Source organism: Sus scrofa, chromosome 7, assembly GCF_054392235.1.
Source record: "Sus scrofa isolate SSC_HxYL_T2T_F1_AM1 chromosome 7, Sscrofa_HxYL_maternal_Yorkshire_Landrace_v2.0, whole genome shotgun sequence".
Classification (NCBI taxonomy): Eukaryota; Metazoa; Chordata; class Mammalia; order Artiodactyla; family Suidae; genus Sus; species Sus scrofa.
In genome coordinates this window covers 8,227,583-8,240,007 of record NC_139389.1, presented here as the reverse complement: position 1 = coordinate 8,240,007, position 12,425 = coordinate 8,227,583, and the positions used below count along the sequence as shown (strand labels likewise).

Sequence of the window (12,425 nt, the reverse complement as noted above, 5' to 3'; positions counted from 1 at the left end):
TGTTAAATAAATGCATGAGCTAATAAATAATGTACATAGTATTAATGAGTAATCCCATGGAGACTTTAAAAATAAACATTTTATAGGGAAACTAAAAATATTTTCCTTCCTGGAGAAAATACACATCCCCCCTCCACTCACCTAATCACTGTCCTGATTTTGACCACATCCATAAGTGCACCAAATGAAAAACGGCCAGGACTTCATCCTAGTGCACTTTATTAGTGAGTCAGTTATTAAGCTATTCTCGCTCTACATCAAACCCATCCTTCCATACTTGGCTATGATTCTGGCACTGACTCTGCAAATTCCATGTCTGCTTTGCCATTCCCTTCATGCTTGCATCTTCTATAGTGTGTGAAGGAAGCAGCAAATTGCTCATTGTTTGTTTATCATTGTTGTCAGTGTCATCCAGCCCACTTCTTCATAATTCTAAAGAACCTAACTCTTCTCCCATAAACGGCAAAGACCCCATCCCCGTGGGGCAGTATCTTTACAGAGTTTATTTCTGCTTGCTTTCCTGCTTACTTCTGTTTGCTAACAGCACTCATGGCAGATGCCCTGCTCTCCTTCCAGTCGTGTCATCATGCTTGCCTCTTCTCTTTCTTCCCTCCCTTTTTCAGTACTCTGTGAGCTCACAGCACTGTCCGTTTATAGGACAATTGCTAAAATAGCAACTGAGGTGAGACCAAAAACTAGCAGCCAAGAAATAAATATTTGTACTTATGTGCTTAAAAATAGCCAATCTGGAGTGACATAACAGGAAAAATCCAGATAAAACAACATTCGCCCTGCTATGATGTCACAAGTGGTTTTACGGCTGGATGCACTTTTTCCTGATGGTACCACAAATATTTAAAAGCCAAAAAAAAATCCTGCATTCCTTAATCTGTCTTCTCTCTGAAATACACAAGGAATTAAAATTTTTCATTTAGTGTCCAGGATTACTTTTTCCATTTGAAAGAGGAATAAATTGAGGTGTCGGCAGTTTTCATGCTATCTTGTAACTTTAGGCTCAACTGAAAAAGCTTCATTAATTTCTTGAAAAGATTATGCAGCGTTGGAGGGTGTGTAAAGAACAGGGAAAAAGAAAAGCAGCAGCAGCGACTGCCGCTGCTGCCAGCCCTGCTGCCGCTGCCTGAGTGGCTTATCAGGTGGATCACCACCTTGCTCTGTGCCCCCTTCCTCCTCACCACCCATCTCTGTTCTAGAAGTAGAAAACTGATGAACAAGCTTCTGAATGCTGATCTGGAGGGCTGCCTGTTGCCCCCAGAGCTGTCTGAGAAATCTACCCTAGGGCTCTTATCAATTTTTTCAGGGGTAAATGGCTGAAATAAGCATGTCAATAATGTGCTAAGCAACTATAAATGGCCTTTGATAGAAATGCTAGCTAAAACTTTCCATAGACCAATGAGGGTCCAAAAGATCTCAACAAGCAGATCAGTAAGATTAATTAGGACATTTAGGTCCAAAGCAATGTGTAAGAAAAGGGAAGGTTGGCATGTGATAGAGATGAGGCAGTTTTATTGACTGAAGATTCAATCTGAATCATTCATATGACATGACTATTTATATGACCACATATGGCTGCATGTTAGGGATCCTTGTAAGTGTTCTCTCAGCGCTCTTGGCTGAGTCCTATTACAATGCTCATTGCATAGCACTGCAATTGTTTATCTTCCCTATACTACACAGTAAGATCTCAGGGCAAGGACTCTGTCTGTTTCCTTTTTCCTTCTCTTTTTAATCTATAAGCCTAGCATAATATATAACCAATTATGGGAACTTCATGTCAACTCTCAAAATAAGTGGACTATAGCTTTTCTCTATAAAGCTCAATACCATTTATACTGTAACAAAACGAAGTTATTTGAAGATTGCAATACTGTTAGTATTATACTAAGACGAAGTTATTTGAGACAAGAATAGTGATTAAGGATGAGTGCTCTGGAATGAGACAGCCTTGATGCTAGTCTTGCCTCTGCCACTTAATGGCTGAACAACCTTCATCAATTTCCTCAGGCCTTTCTATACCTCAGTTTTTGTATCTATAAAATGGAGATATATAATAAGCACAAATTTCATAGGGCTATTGTGAGAATTAAATTAGGTAATACACATACAGTATTTAAGCATACATGGCACAAGGCAGGTACTCAATATAGTTTAACTATATGGTTATTATCCACAGTATTAAAATGTTGATGATGAGGAGGTGATGATGATCATGACAATGACTCTGTAATTGAAGTTATAAGACAGTAACAGACTGTGATACAATATTCGCAAAATATGAAACAAAGGAATAGCATACAAGATATATAAACGAATATAACTTCAAAGTTCAATTTTTAAAAAAAATCAAAAAATGAAGAAAAGAAAACGCAACTCACTGCAGAATAAACTCAATTAGCTGACAAATATTTAAGTACATGTCTACTAATAATTTGGAAAATGTAAAGTAAAATCCATGAAATAACATTTCTCACCTATTAAGTTGGCAAAAATTTCAATGTCTGGTTATATCAAAGGTTAGCAAGTATCTAGGGTGATGGGAAAGCCCATACACATGTGGCAGAAGTGTAAACTGGCCAAACACCCTGCAGGGCAATCTGGCAATATTTATTAAAATTGAACATCTGCATGTCCAATAATCTGGTGGTCTTCACATCAGGGCTATCCAAGGGCTTCACAAACATAGAAAGTTTTATTGCATTGGCCTAAAAGCCTGCCTGTATTCACAAAAGCCCTTTTTGCATCCATCCCAGATCTTGCTTCAGTGTGCTGCTCCTGAATTCAGAAACCTTTAAGTAACTAAACAAAAGACAAGCCTCCTTTAATGATTACATCAAGCTTTTGATCTTCTGGTCTTTCCTATAATACACATATTTCTGTTAAAGGTCAAGTGCGGTGTTACAATGGTATATTCGGTCACACAGTAGAGAAGAGTGGAAGTGGTAACTTCTATTTTTTTTACCTTTATTATTTTGCCTCTATTAGCCTTAGACTAACGTCAAAAATGGCAACTCTATTGGTGGTGCTGTTTAACTAATTACCATATAATAATTATTTTGTCATAAAATATTGTGTCTGGATGGACTGTGTAACAACGACAACTGCAACAACTTAATCTACCAGAAAGCTTAAAAACAGCCTTATCATCCCAGGAAATACAACATATTTTAAAATTTCAATTTCCATCCACAATTTTGTCAAGAAGTATGATAGGGTGGCTCAAAAAGAGACTTTCTGGCATGAAAATATACTACATGATGATAAAACTCTGTGAGAGTATTAGAATGGAAAGGAGAAAATGGAAAGAAATAAACTTTCCACAGGAAATTAGGCATGCATTTTTCATAATGGATTGTGCTTATTGAGTCAAACTGTCATGGTATTTAGATTCCTTTGGATATACTTAAAAGGGTGACCATTTTATTTTAAAGTGTTAATATTTACAAGATGCCAGAAATTTTATTCTTTGGAACCATTTAAACCTATGATTTAAATCCTTAAATGTCAATGTTAAATTGTGTGAGAGGCACACATTTTTTCCAAATTATTTTAAGGTTATACAAAAAATAAATTTGAAGACTTATAGGTTGGCTGGTGCTCGCCCCCTCCCCCACCAAATCCATGCATTGAAGTCCTAACCCCAGTACTTCACAATGTGACCTTATTTGAAGATAAGGCCTTTTTAGATGTAATCAAGTTAAAATGAGGTCATTAGGATAGGCCCTAATCGAATATGATTGGTGTCCTTATAAAATGGGACATGTGGACACAGAGACGGACAGGAAAGACAATGTGAAGAGACACAGGGAGAAGACATTCATCTACAAGCCATGGAGAAAGGCCTGGGACAGGTTTTCCCTCACAGCCCTCAGAGGGAACCAACACCCTGCGAACACCTTGATTTTGGCTTCTAAGCCTTCAAAACTGTGAGAAGTAAACTTGTGTTATGGAAGCTATCCAGTCTGTGGTCCTTTCTTATAGCAATCCTAGCAAACCATACAAAGACCATTCTCCTAGAGAAATCCTCTCACTTGTAGATAAGAAGAAATGTAAAGGGACATTCACTGGCTCATTCCTGCATTAAGGGAGCGCATAATTAAAATGTGGTATCCCCGCATTCTCGGTTTAGTGCTTCGGATGGGTTCCTCGAAATGGGAATGCAGGTGCAGGTCTACCTGGAATTCCCCCTTTGGAGACATGCCCCTGGTATCCAAAACTGAAAAACGTTCTCTGATTCTTTTCAAATGTCCTAAAGGTATGCATGCCCTGGACCATAGTTTCCTTTTGCTTCTTTCCATGTAAATTTCCACGTAAACCTTTGTAAACCATGTACATTTCCATGTAAACTTTTGGGGTTGCAGTGATGTTTCTGACACACTTTATAATGTCAAAGTACCTCCACCAGTTCCTAAATTGCAGGCTAGTTTTTATTACTCTAGCTTTAAAGTAAGTATCATATTTAATGTGGGTTTCTTGTAGGCAATATATAATTGCACAATTTCTGTTTTTTAATTGAGGTATTTAGACAGTTAATGTGATGCAAACATCACATTAGGTTTAAAGCCATCATCTTGCCATTTGTCTTCTATCTCATTTTCTGTGTTCTGTTGAATTAATTGAACATTTTTATGATTCTACACTATCTCCCATGTTAGCTTCTCACCCAGATCTCTCTGTTTTGTTATTCTAGCACTACTTTAGCATTTAGAGTATACAGTATATATCTTTAACCTATCACAGTCTACTTTTTAGTAATTTAGTCTAGGGCTACTTATCTTCCTCACCACTGAAGTAAGACCCTCTAAGTAATTCATTCAGTGACCCATTTTCCAGTCAGGCTGAGATCAGCTCTATTTGCAACACTGTCCCTGCTCTAGAATCTGTTCCCTCTAATCACCCTTTAACCTTTCAGGAGTTCATTCTTTGGTCCCAGGCAGTGTTTGTATCCATGAATGCAACTCAGTACTCATCTGAATATCCAAGGGGGCCCTTATGCCTATCTCCAGAGTTTTCTTTCTGTACAGCGCCCTCTTCTCTGGCAACCTGAAAACTCCAGCTATCTTGGACTCCTCAAACCCCCACCTCTTCCAACTCACATTGTCCAGTTGGTGCCTCATGGGTTCACCCTCCCTGCGCTGTCACCTAGAGACTCTCTCAAGGCAGCAAGCTGGGGTATTTGTAAAGCTTATCCCATATTTTTTGTTTGTTTGTTTATTTTTTTAGGACTGCACCTGTGGCATATAGAAGTTCCCAGGCTAGGGGTCGAATCAGAGCTACAGCTGCTGGACTACACCACAGCCACAGCAAGGCAGGATCCAAGCCGTGTCTGAGACCTGCACCACAGCTCACCACAACACCAGATCCCCAACCCAATAAGCGAGGCCGGGGATTGAACCCGAGTCCTCAAGGATACTAGTCAGGTTCGTTCCTGACGAACCACCAAAGGAACTCCTCATATTTTCTTTTTATCATCTCTTAGGGATACCTATCTTTCACTGCTTGATGACCATTGTCTTGAAATCCACTGCTTCATATATTTTCTCTCATTTCTGACTTGTTTCAGGCAGGATGGGAAGTCTTGTCCCTGTTACTCCATTTTGGTTCCAAGTAGAACTTCTGTCTGTCAATACCCTTCTTATCAATTCCTTTCAACATAAATAAGACAGAGTCAATATCTGTTATTTGCAAATAAGTGTTCTAACACATACACATATACTTCTCCCTTAGCTCATATACTCCATTTATCTCCTGGTCCTGGTAGTTTTATCACATAAACATCTTTTTAATAGTAACACTGCAAGTTTATACATACCCACACACCCCCACACACATGTTTATATATGTAAGTTTATATACATATGTGTGCATGTACATAAACATACATATATATGTAGTATGTGTGATTATTATGTACCAGGCACTTTTCTAGGTGTTTTATTTCTAGTAACTTAATTCAATCCTTTCAACAACAACTCTATGACATAGAAAACACTATTATAATCCATTTTACAGGTGAGGAAACTGAGGCAGAGAGAGATAAATTCAGTTTTCATGGTCACAGGGCTAAATGGTTGAAAACTGGCTGTCTGCACAGATCCCAAAGAGAGTTTCCACAGGTCTCTCTTTACCACTTCCTATGTCTCCAGACTGCCACTCTAGTTCAAGCTATTATCATCTTTTGTCTGAACTGTATCACAGTTCATGTGTCTACTTCCAAACTATTCATTTCATTACAGTTGGAGTGATCTTTCAAAACCCAAAGCTGATTATATCATTGCAGTTCTTATCACCTCTCAGGCTTTCTCCTGCTCTTAGTTAGGATGAGGCAAAACTTACAATGCCTGCAGTGTCCTCCAAGGTCTTGCCTTCCCCATCCCACTTCCATTCTGCTTGCCTCTTTCCCTGCCATCCAGCTACAGTGGTCTTTTTTCAGAACTCTCACTCTCTTCCGCCAAAGCCTCTTAGTCACACTGTTTCCCCAACCTAGAACACTATGCCTACTCCTTTTAGTCAATTCTTTATCTACTTTAACTCAACATAAAGATACTAAGCACCTGGCATAGAGTTGAGCACACAGGAAACACTCCCATATTTTTCAAAAACAAATGAATAAAATTCTCTTGTGGTGTAGTGGGTTAAAGATCCGGTGTTGTCTCTGAAGCAGCTTGCATTGCTACTATGGCACAGATTCGATCTCTGGCCAGGGAAATTCCATAGGCCGTGGGTACTGTCAAAAAAAAAAAAAAAAAAGGAATGAATGAGTGAGACTAAGTTCCTTGACTAAGGTGACACAGCAATAACTTGGGAAACTGGCATTGGGCTTCTGATTCCTGGCCCAGTATGGGTTTCATGTGGCATTTGAATTAAAAGCTCGAATGAATTTCTTAACTGCTGTCAGCCTTCCACGTCCATTTTGGAGAAGTTAGTACCCAGCCTATACATTTCTTGAAGAGTTAGTCCCTCCCTGCCCCAGGATTAATTTCTGGTGCATTTGGCCTAAACAACTGTTATGCTCTGAAGTTATTTATGGGTGACTGTAGTCTTTAGGAATTTCACTTGGTTCAGTAATTGGTCTAAGCATTAGTTTTTGATGATTTAGCTGTGTTCTTGTGAACTAATGATGGCTATTGATAGGGATTTAGAACTGACACCCCCAGGTACTTAGCTGTTTTAAACAGCACATTAAACAATATAATACTTAACATACATATGCCTTAAAAATATTTTGTAAGATGCAGGATGTGAACTACAAGCGTTGTATTAGTTCCATGAACTAATTTTACACCTCCAGAGGTGGAGTCAGAAGCAGAGTCCTTCTCCTCTAAATGAATGTGCCCTATGTCACTAAGAACACAGGCTCATGGTGACTAAATAGTATATGCATTCCAAGCTTCTAAGACCCAGTGCCTAAAATGGAGAAGCATCCAAAACCGAATTTAACCATAAGTAAAAATCAGATAAACTCAAATTGAGAGACAGGACTCAAAAACATCAAGGTCATGAAAGACAAAAAGACACGGAGGAACTGTCCCAGATTGGAGAGATCATAGAAAGGACATTAGCGTGACAACTGACAAAGTATGGATAAGGTCTGTCAGCTAACTGAAGGTATTTTGTGTAATGTTTTTACTTTCTTAGTTTTAGTTACTGGACTATGGTTACATCTGCAGAAGCTAAAATAACAAACTTTTGGAACTATTTTTACAACTTGATTTAAAATACAAATTACTCCATGGTAAAATGTTTAAAAGATCCCTAGCATAAATGAATAAACAAAAACCAAAGAGATGAATACATCCAAAGAGAGGGAAACAATTTCTATGTAATTGTAAAGATTTAAAATTTCAGGCAGAGTTCAAAGCACAAAAACAAGATGAAGGGAAAAGCAGAACTGATTCTCTTGAGCCTACGGTCTTCAAGAAAACTGAGTTCTTCTTTATATAATAGAAGAAAAACAGAGTCACCACCACTGGTCTCAGCAGATGCAATAGCAGCAGCATCTGACCTGTTGCCTCAGGCTGCCCTGTAGACAGGGGTCTGCAAGCCCTAATTCTTACGGGCCCTGTCGGGTATAGGCCTATTTTTTTCTCTTCAGAATTGTCTTAGTTATTCTAGTTCCTTTGTCTTTCCAAGAAGTTTTTTTTTTTTTTTTTGCTTTTCAAGGATGCACCTGTGGCATACAGAAGTTCCCAGGCTAGCGGCTGACTCAGGGCTGTAGCTGCTGGCCTACACCACAGCCACAGCAATGTGGGATCCAAGTTGCATCTGCAACCTATACCACAGCTCATGGCAACACCGGATCCTTATCCCACTGAGCAGGGCCAGGGATCAAATCTGAAACCTCAAGGATACTAGTTGGGTTCGTAACCTGCTGAGCCACAACGGGAACTCTATCCATGAACATTTTAGAATAACACTGTCTATATCTACAAAAAATCTTGTGACTTTGACAGAAATTATATAAAATCTGTAATTCAGTTTGGGGAGAACTGAAATCTTTACTACAGGGAGTCTTTCGATTCATTAACATGAAATATCTGTCCATTTATTTGGATTTCCTTTTATATCTTTCATTACTGAGCATCTAAATCTTGTACATGTCTTGTTAGATTTACATCTAAATATTTTAATTTTTTAAGAATAGTAAATAGGAGTTCCCTGGTGGCCTAGTGGATTAAGAATCTAGCCTTGTCAGTGCTGTGGCTTGAGTTCTGCTATGGTGGAGGTCAGATCCCTGGCCTGGGAATTTCTATATTTCTGGAGTGCAGGAAAAAAAAAAAAAGAAAGAAAGAAAGAAAGAATGAAAAAGTAAATTGTATTTTTTTTTTTTTTTTTAATGGGCCTCACCAAGGGCATAGTTCTCAGGCTAGGGGTCAAATGGAGCTCTAACCACTGGCCTACACTACAGCCACAGCAACACAGGATCTGAGCTGTGTCTGTAACCTACACCACAGCTCATGGCAACACCAGATCCGTAACCCACTGAGTGAAGCCAGGGATCAAAGCTGCATCCTCATAGATATTAGTCAGATTCGTTACTGCTTCACCACAACAGGAACTCCTAAGTCTATTTCTTGATGCATCTTCTAGACAGCCCCTACAGGAACTCCTAGTATTATACTTTTAATTTCAGGTTCCACATGTTAATGGCTAGTATATAGAAATACGGTTGATTCTTTATATTGGACCTTGTATCTTATATATGGACCTTGTATCCATACTGAACTTACCAAATAGTTACAGGAGTTATTTTACACATTCCTTGGGATTTCTATGTGGAAAAATATGTAATCTGAAAATAGGTTCATGTTTTTTTCTTGCTTTCCAATCCATATGCTTTTGGTTCCTTTTCTTTCTTACTTCACTGGCTAAAACTTCCAGTTCTATGTTGAATAGCAGTTGTAAGAGTGGATATCTTTGCTTGTTCCCTATTCTAGGGGGGAAGTATTTGGCTTTTAACTATCAACTGATGTTAGCTATAGGCACTTTTATGAACATGCTTTTTTTTTTTTTTTTTTTTTTTTTTTTGGCTAGCCCATGGCATGCAGAAGTTCTGGGCCAGGAATCCAGCTTGCATCACAGCAGCGGCCTGGGCCACTGCATTAACAACGCCAAATCCTTAACCTACTGAGCCATGCAAGAACTCCTTCAGGAACATTCTGTGCTAGATTGAGGAGGTTCCCCCTGTATCCCTATTTTGTCTTTATTATGAATGGATGTTGGATTTTTGTCAAGTACTTATCCTACACTGACTGGTACAATCATGTGACTTCACTCCTTTAATCTGTTAACATAGTCAGCTATGTTGACTGGTTTTCACATTGAATCAGGCTTTCATCACAGAACAAATCCAGTTGGTCATGGTATATAACTCTTTTAAATTTTATTTGCCATCGTTGTTATACAAAAATAATTGTATGCATGCATATTGTTCCAGAATGATCTTTTAAAACATAAATAGGACTATGTAATTTCTGCTTCTATCCTTTAGTTACTTTCAATTACCTGTTGGAAAAAGATCAAAGCCTCATTCTGTCCCAGGTCATGGCACCATCTGGCCCCTGCCTTCCTCACTATCTCATCTTCAGCTGTTTTCTCCTTATTTTCTGTACTCCTTCATACTGGTCTCTCTACCTACAACACTTTCCCCACTTTTTACCAAATTAACATACCCTTCAAATCTTGGCTTAGAGTTCCCCTTCTTCTCCCCAAATGGAACCCAGTCCTTTTTACTTAACCTAGTATACAGTTGTATGTGTTATCTGTATATAGCTTGTATGTATTATTTAATGTTTTCCTCTCCCACAAGCTTCACATGGACAGGGTGTATGGCCATCTTAGTTTCTGCAGTAACCCTCTTATTTGGTAAACAGAAGGCATCTAAATATCTACTGACTGAAAGTCTAAGGGGGGGTAAGCAAAGAAACATAGGTGGGAAGAATAAGTGGGTTCAGGGTCGTTGTCTTGGGAGACAAACCTCAAAGGGCAGAGCAGGGTTTTGATGTTAAGATGGAAGGAGTGCTTTGGCTTGTAGACAAAGGGGAGCCACTGGCTTCTGCACAGAGAAGGTACCTGAACTTGTTATCAATTATTATAAACATACGTGCACTAGTATTTAACCTCTTTTCTCCTGTTTATCTCTGTAAGGTGATTTTTAAGTAATTAATATGATTTTACTCATCTGTATGTATGCATATAAATTGTTTGGATCTTCAGGATCAGCTTCCAGGAACAGAAAAGGAAGCTAACAAAACACCTTGGTGATCTCAGAAAGCTAAGATGGGAAACATTATTCCAAAATTTTGCTAAAGACTTTGAAGAGTCAAATCTAAGATCTTTTTAAACCTGTTGTGTTCCTTCTCTTAAGCGTATTTGATTCTGATGAAATCTCTTTCCTCATCGTCTATGATTCAAAACTTTCCTGAAACTGCTCTCATCTTTTGTTCTACTCCAACCTTTCTGTCTTTCCCACCTCCTAATCACAGACCTTTCCCAGTGCTCTGGCCCGCACCTTTGTCTCTCTCACTTTTTCCCTCCTGGCTGAACTCCCTTCACCCAGCATCCCTGTGGGGATAAATCCCTCACTGGCTGCTCTGATAATGATCATGACCTCCGGGATCCCTGGGTAGGGGCCAAGTTCTGCAGCTGGTTTCAGGGCCCCAGGATCCTGCAAGTACTTTTATTCAGAACCCTCCCACGGTCTGGTCTGGTGTAAAACAGATTTGAATAAATAAATCTCTGGGCTATGCTGTATATGGAATGTAAGATTTTATTGCTATTAATTCTCCAAAAAATCTTTTCCTGAAGGAATGGAGGTAAGTCCCAAACACTGTGAGCACAATTCAGCTTTACCTCTAGGAATGAGCTGTTTTCTTCTATTCCAAGAGTGAAGGTCCTAAAACAATGGTTCACATTTCCCCAAGAAAATAAATCTCAGTTCAAGCTCAGAAGCATTTCACCACAGGTTATCAGAAGCATATAAAAGACAGTGATTGGAGTTCCCGTCGTGACTCAGTGGTTAACGAATCCGACTAGGAACCATGAGGTTAGGGGTTCGATCCCTGGCCTTGCTCAGTGGGTTAAGGGTCTGGCATTGCCGTGAGCTGTGGTGTAGATCACAGACGCGGCTCGGATCCCGAGTTGCTGTGGCTCTGGCATAGGCCAGTGGCTGCAGCTCTGATTCGACTCCTAGCCTGGGAACCTCCATATGCTGTGGGAGTGGCCCAAGAAAATGGCAAAAAGCCAAAAAAAAAAATGACAGTGATTACCCATATAGTATCAAAATTCATTTCTTCACAGTTACTTAGTATTCCACTGATTCAAGGGAATGTGTATCTTGTAATAATAACTACTATGACCTCAAAGTAATGTTTTTCATTACCTCCTTACTGTAAGATTAGCTAAAACAGATGTGTGTCTGTGTGTGTGTGATGCAGGAACTTTTGGTTTTTTTTGGTCTTTTGTCTTTTTAGGGCCGCACATGCGGCATATGAAGGTTCCCAGGCTAGGGGTCAAATCAGAGCTGTAGCTGCCGGTCTACACCACAGCAACTCGAGATCCGAGCCCTGTCTGAGACCTACACCACAGCTCAGGGCAATGCCGGATCCTTAACCCACTGAGCAAGGCCAGGGATCGAACCCGCCACCTCCTGGTTCTTAGTCGGATTCGTTAACCACTGAGCCACGAAGGGAACTCCCAGACTCTCTCAGTTACTTAACTTTCCTGAACCTTGTTTCCTGATCTATGGAGAAGAGATACTAATACCTACCTCTCAAGATTCTTAAGGGGTTACATGAAATAATGTTTATAAAGAACTCAAAAAAAAAAAAAAAAAAGGAGTTCCCGTCGTGGCGCAGTGGTTAATGAATCCGACTAGGAACCATGAGGTTGCGGGTTCGGTCCCTGCCCTT

At 39.5% G+C, this 12,425-nt stretch overlaps 1 long non-coding RNA gene across 1 annotated transcript in view; it reads right to left on the bottom strand.

The window, feature by feature from the left end:
• The window catches only part of LOC146401174 (uncharacterized), a 1,049,691-nt gene that overhangs the window by 627,901 nt on the left and 409,365 nt on the right, over window positions 1-12,425 (bottom strand). The gene's annotated exons all lie outside the window — the stretch shown is intronic.